This window comes from Apium graveolens, chromosome 10 (assembly GCF_009905375.1).
Source record: "Apium graveolens cultivar Ventura chromosome 10, ASM990537v1, whole genome shotgun sequence".
Classification (NCBI taxonomy): domain Eukaryota; kingdom Viridiplantae; phylum Streptophyta; class Magnoliopsida; order Apiales; family Apiaceae; genus Apium; species Apium graveolens.
Window position 1 is genome coordinate 139,949,973 of NC_133656.1, and position 13,332 is coordinate 139,963,304.

Sequence of the window (13,332 nt, forward strand, 5' to 3'; positions counted from 1 at the left end):
TTTATCCACCTTGATACCTTGGTCAGTTTTGGGTTTTTCCTTCATAATTGGAACCTTAGGGTCTTAAGGGATTCCTCTACCTTCTTCTTCTCATTATCCTCAATAATCATTCCTCATTTGTTACAACCGGTATTTTCATGTAATATTATTTGTGGATTTGGTATAATATTAAAGCCGAATGAAATATATTCAATGATTGTACGTTTGTGTGAGTGAAAATTTCTGCATTATAAATTTGCTTTATGTAGTATATGATTTTTCAAAGCAAGAGTTTATTTAATTTCTTTATTTTTGATTTATAAGGAATATTCTAAGCCTTGGAAAAATTTTCTTTTAAAAGGTATTTTGTTCACAAATTTTGAAAATGATTTTATAAAGTCTCTAAAAATCCAAGTTATTTTATGGTATAAATTTTATAATTTTTGAACTTGTATTTTATTTTATAAAAATAAATCATTATAAATTTTAGTTGTCATATTTAGCAAATTACAAGAAAGCCCTTGCATGCAAACCACCCTCTCATTCTTTTCAAGGACAAAGAGGATAATTCCAACCCCACTAACTCTTATTTTTCTAGCCAATTTCCTTCTTCACCCTTGCATGCAAAATGAACCAATTATAAGTGGAGGGATAGTCTTGTCAATTTTCCTTTCCACTCAAATTTTGTCAAATCAAATACCATAAAACAAGCAAAGTGTCATGATCATTTTCATACTCCACCCACACCTCACTCTCTCCTCCCTCCCTTCTCCCTCCTCTCGGCCCTCCTTCCCCCCTCACTCTCGGCTTTTAGCCGAGAACCACCCCTCCCCATTTTTCTTCATTCCTCAACCAAGCTTCTACTCTTTATACAAGTAAATGTTATTTCCCATACCATGATCATTCATATTTCAAAGAGTTTTGAATAGAAAGTTTAAGTTTTGAAGTTGCATGTTAAGGTTCTAGTTGAAACTCAAAGTACAACCTTGATTCTTGTGAGTTTAGGGTTATTTTTGAGAGGACTACAAGGAATGGAGAAGTGCCAAGTATTGAGAGGGAAACTCTTGATAATTAAATGGCTATTCCCATCCATTTTATTCGGCCATGACCATATGGGAGCCGAATGAATGGTCCTTAAGACTATTTTTGTTGCTTAAATCAATTTTTTTGCATGTTTATGTGATAATGACTTGAATTTTGTGGTGAAAATTTGATAAAACTCTTTGCATGCTAAGTGATCATCTAGGTATAGCTTATTCTAGGCTTGCATGTCAATTTTATGATAGAATATATGTAGAAAATGTATTGTTTTGGTTTGCAAAACCCGAAGACATGCATGCATGTGGATTTCTCTTAGAATGTTGTAAGATTTTGATCATTTGGAAAGATTTTATTAGTGAGCCTTAATTTCAGTAGGAATAATGTGTTAATATTGATTTATACTTCTTGTTGCATGGTAATAATTCATGGTTATCTTTTATAAAAATGCATATCTTGTTGTTTCAAAAGCATGAAGATTTGTGATTTGTGAAGTGTAGTTTCTTTTGTTTTGCCATAATTATACCTTAGGTAAGGATGATCTCACCCAAGGTTATTTTGAGAATAAGGGAGTTAGTTCAGTATATTACCATGTTTAAGTCTTGGTTTGAGTATTGGGATGTTGGTAGTTGAGTTTGTCAAGTCAAAACCTTGGAGAAAGGAGAGTTATAGTTTCTGCAGAAAATCAGTTTAGAACCCTGAGGTTTAGAGTGAGTTTTGATCATGTCATTGATGTGCACTTTGAGGCCCAAGCCACCAGAAGTTAGTATTGGGAGTATATAAAAGGTTTTAGGTATTGGTTGGAGGTTTGCATGTCATTTGGTTAGGTGCACAAGTAGAATAACAAAATCTGTCCAGTAGGGGACAGTTTTGTTGCAACTTAGAAATAGGGAGATTTGACCATGTCATGGGTAGGCCCTCATTAGACCCTGTTGGGCCTTAGTTAGAGGGAGTGTCAGAGAAGTTTTTCCAACAATAGTTCATAGGATATGAGTTAGAACCATGTGTCACAAGTTAATTCAAGTCGGGGCGTTTTCTGCCCAGAAAAACAGGGGAACCTTGGATTTTTAGCTTAGGCCCAAGAAGGCCCAAGCCAGGCCCTTGAGCCACATCAAGTTTGTGAGATGCCCTTAGGTCAGGAGAGTCTTGTGTAAAAGTTTTGAAGGAAAACTTGTAGTTTAAGAGTGTCTAATGCACTCAAGAAACCATAGTTGTCATTCTGAAATTTGCACCAGTGAGCACTTTCACTTATCACATAGTTTTAGAACACTTAAAAGTGAGTATTAGGTCGACCACCATAGTTGTAAGATAGTATAAGGTCATTAGAGCAAAAGGCACAAGTGAGGGTCAATAGGTTTTGGATAGTTTAGGGAAGGCACATCGAGTTAGGAAGCCAAAATTAGAAGACCTTGTCTAGTTTAGCGACCAAGTGACTTAAGTTGTGAGTCGAGATCATCCAAGCCTAGTGTTACATTATGGTATATATAGTGTTATTGGTATTAATATATGATATGTGATTATGTGGCTATGTGTGTACTTTCGTAATTTAAAAGTGAATATATAATTAGGTGCATACAGGCCTAAGTGCCATCCGTATTTAATTTTGGGTTGTAAATAGGTCAAGTTAGTGAGAATATATTATAATGAGGATTATTATTTATGTAGGATCTCGAGACGAGGGAAAACTTGCCATAAAGGTCGAGTGACCAGTCAGACCAGACCAGCCTTTCTCAAGGCAAGTGATTCAACTTGACCTTCGTATCTACTGCTAATAATTCATATATTGCTACAACTATCCCTGTCATTTGATATATTAAATCAAGCGTATCTTACGTTTATCTTTGAATCATATAGAAATGCCATGAACCCTCGAGTACGTATTGCAAGTAGTTCAAAAGTCTTATTCATGATAGTATACTAAACTAATTTGAATGCCATGATAAAGGAAAGGGTAGTTACCACTCTTAGTTGATTCTCTTGATTAACATGTTGATGATTCCTAAGTATCGATATCTCATCCTGATACTTGAACCCATATAGAACCTTACCTTGATACCTGAAAGCCAGATATTTATCAAAGTTGTCCCTAATTGATTGATACCCCTCTTTCTTATCCTAAAGCTTGTCAATTCTGATATATCCTGAGCTAAAAATCATTTCTTCATACCTTAACACCCTTAGTATTCATGAAGCTTACATCCTTGAAGATCCAGCACTTGAACCTTGATGAGAAACCATTGCTTTAAGCCCAATTTGGCATTTCCCTTTATGATATCCAATAGCCTCACTAAATTCCCTTGTCCAAACTTTGATATATGAAAACCATTCAGTTACTTTAATAGAGTATAGTTTTGTGAATCGTGTCCCTGAGATTTAATACCATATTTCCCGTATTTCGAGTTGATATATAATCCCTTGATAAAGATGTTTACTATAAAAAAAGATTTTGTCTTAATTCGGCATCAGTTTTTTTTTGAAATGAATAAAAATGTGGGTTTTCAGTCCCAAAGGGGGATAAATGTTTTCTTTGAATGGTGGATCTGGACTGAGACACGAGTCCTTTCCACACTTATATTAGGCTTAAAAGTTGCCCAGGGATTCCCATTAATATTTTAGAACCCAACGAGGTTCGGGATTACTTCGCGGCTGATCACCGGCTGTAATCCGTAGCGTCCTAAAATGATTTTGATTAAGACATGATTTTTTGAAATTTGTTTTGATACAAGTAAAAATGATGCCATTACCCAATGTTTTATCTCTCGTTATCTCAGATTATGTCTTCCCATTGACATTCTTTAATTTATATCTCGATTTATGTTTTGTATCGTACTATTAGCACTTGTTGAGCATTTGGCTCACTTCTTGCTTTACCCTGATATTACAGCTAGCAGCTATGGTTAGATTCAAGCAGACTGCCCGTAAGACATGTGATGCTGATGCTTATGTTCGAGCTCAGGTAGAATAAGTAATAATAGTTTGTGTGAGGACTCGGTATTTAAAATCAGATGTAATAGTTGGTAGTGTTGGGCTGTTCCAAACCCTAAACTGTAAGATCTTGGAGTTGGTTGTGTATTCTTCTTTTAAAAATGTTGTAATAGTTATATTTAATTTGCTGTTTAAGTTGGGGGCGTGGCATCATTGATTAACAAACTCAATTCATCCAAAGATTCTGAAACAGGTTCAGTGAACAACGGAGATGCTACATCCATAACAACAATGGTACCTTTTCAGAGACAAGCTCTTTTGACTCTGATGCACCAACATGTTTCTTACCAGCTCTCTTAGAATAATCAAGTCCTATTGTAACCTTAGTGCTAAGTCGTTGAATATCTATTATCTCTTTTTGAGTTGGACCTGAATTCTTAAAGGCATGTAACTTCTTTGCTAGGTCAACAATTTGGGTTCTAAGTATGGCCAATATCTCTGCGTTGCACTTAACCTTGTTCTCTAAATATTCGTTATTCTGCTTAAGATCGTCTAATGACACAATAATAAATACTAGTTCCTCATTCTTTATAGTAAGATTCTCAATCTTAAGAACTAGTTTATCATTTTCAAGTGCATATGCAAGCATGCTTGTATGAACATTATACAATTCTAAGGTAAGTTCATGCAAAGTAGATTTATATACAGATTCAGACATATTAATAGTGGTAAGATTAGGTAATTGAGATTATTGTGGTGATTCTTCTGCAGAGTCTTCCATAAGAGCAAGATTTACATACTTTTCCTCTTTATCCGAATCAATATCATCCTAGCTTTTTTCTTCAGCAATGTATGGTTTCCCTTTCTCATTGACCAAATATGTATTCATCTTCTGTTTCAGCTTCTTATTCTGTCTCTTCAGATCTTCGTATTCATCTCCTCTTTGACCAAATACGTATGGTTTCCCTTTCTATTCAGATATTCGTAAGTTTTTTTTCTTTCATAGAAATCTTGTCCTCTTGCTTCTTTAGGTTTTTTGCATTCAGATGCAAAATGCCCCAATTCATCGTAGTTGAAGCATCTTGTTTTGCTTTTATCCACCCAGCTTAACTTGTGCCCTCCTTTGGAACCAGATCCTAGTTAGTAGCTTCCTTTCTGAAATTCTCCAGATGAACCTCTTGACTTGTAGTTAGGCTTCCTTCTCAATCGAACATGACTGAATTTTGATGCCATGTAAGCCATTGATTTGTCGTCCAACTCCTCAATTTCTTTCTGAGTATAAACTCACTTTCATCTTCAGGCTCACCTTGAGCAATTTCAACTTCCAGAATTTTCTTGATAGTTGAGGAGGGTGCAACCTTAACTTCTGAAGTTTCAGGTTCACGAGCCACAAGTGCAGTGGTCTTTGCAAGCATCGTATTCTTGCTGTCTACAGAGCTAGGCCCATGGATTATAGCTTGTTGTTCTTGCTCCAACTCATGAGTTCTCAATTTGTCATAAATTACATCCAGGGGTATAGTCACAAAATCAGCCTTTCTTTAGCGGATGTATTCTTTTGCTCCAAGTAAAGTGGTAGAGTCAGCATGAACTTCCTGTTTGACTCACGCATCAGATAGTTTTTTCCTGTAGTATCAACTCGCTTAACAGTCTTGCATACCTTTCAAAGAGTGAACACATAGTCTCTCTGAGCTATAACTTAAACGCTTCATATTGAGTCGTAAGGATGTCTATACTATTTTTTTAACTTCAACAATGTCTTCCATTAACAGCTCAATTATTTCTAACATTTCCTTTACACTGTTACAACCCATAATTTGATGACTCATATCTTTATCGGTTGATTCCACTATTATGAGTTAAAGTCTTATATCCAAATTGGTTATTCTCTGTCCATCTTCGTGTATTTGGTCGCATACATGGGAGTGGATATCTAAGGAATTCTACCACCTGTTGAGGTTGACACTTCAAGAATTACTTCCATTAGAATGTAAGGACCATTCAGTAGTATCCCACATATGGTGAATTCGAAGTTTTTATAAACAACATCATCTTTTTCTTCCATAACTTATAATTTTCTCGATCAAATGGGAGAACCTTGATACTTTCATTTGGGTATTCATCATCTTGGAGGAATTAAAATTTTTTAAGATTCAAAAAGTTCAAGATTGAAGAATTTTGAAAATTAAAAATTTTAAGAAAATTTCAAGAACTTGTTTATTTTAGTTTCTTTCTCTGGATCTTGATTTGTATGTCAATCGACAAGTTCTGATACCAATTGTTAGTCCCAGAGTATCGTAGAAGGGAGGATTGAATACAATACCTATAAATTCTTTCGATTTTTTTCAAGTTCTTCATTTAAAGTGCGGAATCAAAATAATCACAAAAAAAATTGAGGAATATATCATTTTATTAATATAAATCTTGAGTTTGATGCACTCTAATCAATTACGATTAGCTACAACAAATTCGACAGCATAACGGTACAAAATACAAGCTTAATTATCTTTAATGGAGCTCTCATTTATTGTAGTTGGTTGTTGAGGAAGACGATTACCAAAGTAGACGAACTTCTGCTTCTTTTGTGTAGACTTCAATTCTATTTGGACATGTGGACCAAGCATCCTTGAATTTGCTTCATTTCCTTGAATTCACAAATGCTTGGACTCGACCGGCATCCTAGGAATCGACCAAACATTCCTTGGACTCGACAGTTCTGGCTTGGACTCGACAATTGTGAGTCCTTTTATAATATAGGACTCGACACTTCAGTTTTTATGTTCAAGATATAGCACTCGACAATTTAATTGTTAAGCTTGGGATCTAGGACTCTACAATTAAAATGGAAAATCTTAGAGACCTTATTTCTTGAGCTCGACATGATGGGCCTCCACATTAAGCTTGGGCTCACATGTTTTGTTCTTGATTAAGGCTTAGACTAAATCAATTCTAGAAAAGAGTTTGCCTATAAATACTTCTTGTAAGGCGAATAATTCTTCTCTATTTGTAGCCTCTTTTTAAACTTTGTCAGGTTTTTAACCTTTTTTTCTTTTGGCTTTGAACTAGAAATTTTATTTCTTGATATATTGATGTTTAGTGTGATGGTCTGGTTCACAACCGACTAGCATTAAAATGAATTCACTTCACTGAAATCCCGAGTTCTTCAATACTAAATCAATCAATTTCTTTAACACTGAAAGTCCTTTGACATTTTCTTCATGGAGGCTTGAACATTAAAATGAACTTCTTTTTGTGAACTTATTACGAACTTGGAGTTTTGATTCCATATTTTCATTTTTTGTATTTATCCAATCTTCTTTCTTCTGGAATCCTGTGTTTTACATTAAATATTATTTTCATGTTTCTTTTCCATGTTGAGTTATATATCCTCTATTATATATTACGTTATGTTATGCTTTAAAAGAAGCATCCCGAGCCCCGACAATCGACAAACATGTTTCAATTCATTCTTTCCGGGCTTCTCAACATGCTCACTATTCATAGGTTACCCGTTTAAAAAAATGAAATGGTTATTGAAGGAAAAAACTAGGTAACTCAAAGTGATAATAAAAAAATCGGAAAAAATAGCAAAGAAAGGCAAAAAATTATTAGCAACGGCAACAAAGAAATGCATGTGTAGCAGTATCTTCGGATGATGAAGAAGAAGATGATGATAAATTAAATGGGGATGATGATGATGATGAATTAGATGGGGATGATTATGATGCTGATGAATTATATGAGGATGATAATAGAATAGTAGAGGATTAAAATGCGGATGAATATAATCTAGATGGGGATAATGATGACGAATCAGACGGGGATGATGATGATGAAATAATGGAGGATGAAAATAGGGATGAAAAGAAAGAGGATCAAGACGAAGAAAATGGGGATGAAATAGTGAAAGTGTTTGCTCAGGTTTTATTTTTTAATTTGGATTTGTATTCAGTTTACTTGATCCTGGAATTGAGATATGTTTATGCTTTTTTATGTTTTTATTAATCCAGGATTTGAGTTTTACTTATTTTTTCTTTATTTTTATTATTGACATGTTTTATATTTTGATTACAATTTTCCCTTGAAGATTGATACCAGTTTAAAATCTCGAAACATCTTAAAATTAGTTAAAAATTAGGCCGTTAGTAGAACATAAGGTGTAAGGTACAAAAAGGAAGGCTATACTGGCCAATCAGTAAAATAGGATGTGCAATAATAACTTTAGGGTTTGCAATTTGCATATATCACAGATAAATTAACCCAAGGGTTTTAGAAGCTTCCGGACAGTGGACATACATATTCCAATTCATTCTTTTCGAGCTTCTGAACATGCCCACTATTCCGGGTTGCCCGTTTCAAAAAAAAATGCAACGATTATTGAAAGAAGAAACTTAAAAATTTAAAATGATAATAAAAGTTTGGAAAGATCGACAAAGAAAGGCAAAAATGTTTGGAAATGGCAGCAAAGAAACGCAGGTGTAACAATGTCATCGGACGAAGAAGAAGAAGAAGAAGAAGAAGAAGAAGAAGAAGAAGAAGAAGAAGAAGAAGAAGAAGAAGAAGAAGAAGAAGAAGAAGAAGAAGAAGAAGAAGAAGAAGAAGAAGAAGAAGAAGAAGAAGAAGAAGAAGAAGAAGAGATGATGATGATGAATTAGATGAGGATTATGATGAAATAATGGAGGATGAAACAGATGATGATGATGAAGAAGAAAGAGGATCAAGAAAAAGAAAATGGGGATGAAATAGTGAAAATGTTTGCTCAGGTTTTTATGTTATAATTTGGATTTGTTTTTACTTTACTTGATCCTAGAATTGAGATGTGTTTATACCTTTTTATGTTTTTATTGATACAGGAATTGAGTTTTACTTGTTTTTTCTGTATTTTTATTATTTATTTATTTTTAATATTTGATTTTCAATTTCCTCTTAAAGATTGATACTGGAGATGAGGACACCTTTTTGATGTATTTTATGAATGTGCTGAGTTTATTCCAGTGCATGTTGAAAGTGATTGTGAGATTTTAGTCTTGCAGATTGGAAATTTGATTTTGTCGATGTGTGATCTATCATTTTTATTATGTTAGGTACTTGATGCATATTTATAATTTTTTTATTCAGGTGAAAGAGAGCATAACTGGATTTTTAGTGCTGATCAGTTAGCCACTGATGGTGCAGGTTCAATCACTCATTTGGTCATCCTGTATAAATTTCATTATATTATCATGTTGTTGCTAACACTATTCTTTCTAGCTTTCAGATATTTAAAGAGGTGGATGACTTGGAAGGGAATGATTTATTGGCTCCAACCAGCCCAACTGGCTATTCTAATGGAGATTACGACTTGGCCCATACCGTGCTTCAGGTTTGATTTTTGATGCCATTTCTTTCTAATTTCTGTTGCTTGTATAATTCTCAGGCTGTTGTTTGCTCGAGTTTATTAATCTTTTTCATTGCTCCTTTGTAACACCCCAGTCTCATTGCGGGGAGATTTGGGAATTTTGTTCAGTTTATAAGGAAAAGTACTACTACTTTGTACACCAACAAATCCTGATCTTTTGTGGGCCTGTGGTGGGATTGTTGTTTATCCCAGTTGACTGCATTTAGGCTAGTAGGCTTCGGCTTATTTCGGACTCGGAATCGGGACTTGACCCGATTTTCGAAAAAGGCTCAGGATTTGACCCGTATTGTCACATATGGTATCAGAGCCGACTCTCCAAATCTTTATTCATCAAGTTGCCGGAGGTAGAGGAGACGAACGCTGGTGATATTATACCACAACTGACAAAGATCTGGAGGCGAGGACACAAAGCCAGCCGGTATTATCCCACAATGGCTAGAGAGAACCGATCCAGACCTATGGGCTATCTGTTTTAGCCTGATGAGGATGTTAGGAGTTTAAGTGGGGGAGTATGTAACACTCTAGTCCCACATCGAGAAGATTTGGGACTTTTTCAGTTTATAAGACAAAGTACTACTAATTTGTGTACCAACAAATCATGATCTTTGGGGGCATGTAGTGGGCTTGTTGTTTATCCAAGTTGGCTGTATTTAGTCCAGTAGGCTTAAGCTTATTTCAGAATCAGGATTTGACACGGGTTGTCATATCCTTCCTATCAATTCTTAGGACTAAATTTATATGTTACATTTAGGTTGACTTGGGTTGTTGGGACTTGCCATTTGTATAGGATCAACTTGAATGATAAATTGTATCGGGTTTGAGTTTTATATGACCATTAACGTGAAAAATCATTAGTGCTCATCTAAAAGCCAACATGTTCTCCGCTTTAGACTCTAGATGCTAGATTTCATGATTATTAACCAGTAAGACGGAAACTATAAGAATTAATGAATCACTAGACTGCACGTAGATTCGAGAAAGGTTTCGTGCTGCAAGACTGTCATAGGTTTCACTAGACTTGAAGATCTTATTTTGTAAAAAAACTATAAGATTTGTTTGCGAAATCATTTTTAGAAATGTGACGGTGAAGAAATGTTCCAACTTCCAATCTTCAAAGAAAAAACAGGCAATACTTTCATAAATTTAGTTATTAGATTCCCAAAATGTATAGTACTTTTAAGTTAAGTACAAACCTAATGAGTTATTGACAATAGAGTAATAGGCTATTATTTTTTTTATTGGTCGTTCGAGGATATGGAGTTGGATTGACAGTTTATAAGGGAAAATTTTTAGCTTGGGTTGGTTTCCATTCAACAGATTGCTTCTAAGGACAATGCTTCTGATATTTTGACCGAGGGTCTGAGTAAAGTTTTGCACTGAAATTGTGCTGCAAAACTTGGTATTATTACCTATCTTTGTGTCAAACATGGTCATTCTGATGAAGGTAATTCTAGTAGGGGTGTACCTGATTTGGATCAAATCAGTTTTGTGGTAAAAGTCAAACCAAATCGCGAAGAGCGATTTTATAAAATTTTCATCAATGTAGCTGAGATTTAACCGCATCATTTGCTATTACGAATTACGGTTTTACGGTTCGGGTTGCGGTTCAACCATTTGAAATAAAACATGAAGAATTATAAAAAAAATAAAAAACTTAATGAAGTTATGTTCGAGTTATTTGATAAGTTAATATTGAAAATTAAAAAAAAATGAAAGTATAAAGTAGTGAAGGGCTGAAGTGCAGTGAGAGTCTTAGAGATAGGATATGAAACTTGAGAGTTAGCTGTGTGGCTAATAGAAAGAATGAGGTAATGGGTGGGCATGAATTGACTAATTGAACTTAAATCTTGAGACTTGAAATAGTGGACTAGGATCGTAAAAAAAGGAGTGCTAATATTTAAATCTTATAATATTTAATAATAAAATTTTTGACAAAATAAACGTATTTACTTATTAGTTCAACTACTATAAAAAATATTTTATTATAAATTTATTTTCCGGTTTGCGGATGTGATTTTGTAATTTTTAAAATTTTAAAACCACATCCAAACTGCAAATAAACGATTATTAATATTTTCAACCGCAATCAATTCGTATTTCGTGATTATCCCTAAAATACGGTTTAGTTGTGAGCGGTTAATACGGTTGAACGGTTGGTCTATACACCCCAATTTTCTAGTGCACAGGCTGTCCAAGCAAATCATGCTGCATTGCAGAAGATGTTTTTTAAGAGGGGATAATGAGATCAATATTATCAAAAGCATTAAGCGCACAAAAATCAAACGCTCCCTGGAGTCTAGGGCTCTAGGCGGCACACGCTTCTTTGTAGCATGGTGCACACTTAAAAAAATTCTAAAATATTTTACAAGCTGCTACAATCCTTAATTATTTTGGGCTTTTAATATTTTACACTTTATTTTGGGCTAATATTATTGGGGCTTAACTGAATACAACCCTATTTTTTGTTATTAAAATGCAATGAAACCCGATTTTTCAAAGCTTCATGATTTTTCGCCCTTCGCGGTTTGGGGCATAAATGTGCGCTTATTTGAAATCGACGAGCTTCATATATTTCCAAGCGCTTGGACTGCGCTTTTGTGCTTTTTGCGCCTAGGCGAGGGCGTTATTCACAACACTGAATGAGTACGGAGACCTGGCCACTTGTGCGGTTCGTGCGGGCTGGGCCGGGCCGCACACGGGGTGGGCACTCGAAATATCAACATTGAACCGGCCCGTTTAATAACGAATTGGGCTCGAGCCGGATTTCAACCGCGGTAAACAAATTCGTAACCGACACACGATTAACCGCATCGATTAACCGATGGAGACTTATTTTGTAGATATTTCAGAGCTGACCCGACAAGTTGGAGACTTATTTTGTAGATGTAGTAAAGTGACAACTAAAATGATAAACAATTGAAAATTTGAAATTGACAACTTGGTAACCTCTGCAAAAGAAACCCATATAATAACAACAGTACCAATTAGAAACAACCCAGCTCTGTATCTCCGGCCCATCACAAAACTATCAAGAAAACACCCAAAAAAAGATCTAATTTTTATTCCCAGATCAAGAAAGTTCAAGAAAATGAAAACCCAAGATTATTTTTATGGTTCTTGATCTGACCTTGCTTGTAATTATGGAAAATAAAGAGTTGAAAAGAAGAGAAACAATGGAGTTAGAATGAAGTATCTAGAGTTGAATCTCAAGATTATTCTATAATTGTACGTGTGTTAAATGTGTGTGTACGTATTTATTGTACATAAATGTAATAATGTCAGTTGTGTTTGTTTGTTGAAGTCCCTTTGTGTAGCTCGTGCGGGCTGCGGGCTCGTGTGGTCCCAGTTTTTTAATATTGTATTCGTAACTGGCTCGATTAATTTAACGAATTGTGCGGGCTTGAATCGGCCCGGTTAGGGCCGAATAATTACGGATTTTCGTACGAACCGGTCCAGAATGTGCGGTTCAAACCCGCACATTTGGTCAGCTCTAAGTACGGTACCTTCTACATTGGAACAAAATTAGTTAGCTAGAAGTGAACTCTATATCATGTATATATAGTAAGAGCAAGTCCAATACTAGATGCAAAATGACTATAGTCATTACTATAATTTGGCATCAAAAAATGTTTTTTGGTGCTATAATAGAACCTCAAATCCAATGCTAGTTGCATTTTAAAACCAAATAATTTTAAATTTTAATTTTTTTTGTCTTTCCCTCCTATATCTTAATTAAAGTTTACCAATATGCATGACATTTATGGTTACTTGATGATTTGGCATGAGTGCATAAATACATCCTTGGTTTCAAATTTAGAAACATGGATGCATATATGCATATTTGCATCCAAAGATAGAACTCCTTTGGAATTGAAATTTTTAGCATTTGGTTTCAAATAATAAAATGGCACCACTTATAGTATTGTATTGGATTTTCTCTGAGACAAATAGATCTTTATATTAATCTTTATGTAATCATTTCAAGAGAATGTAAC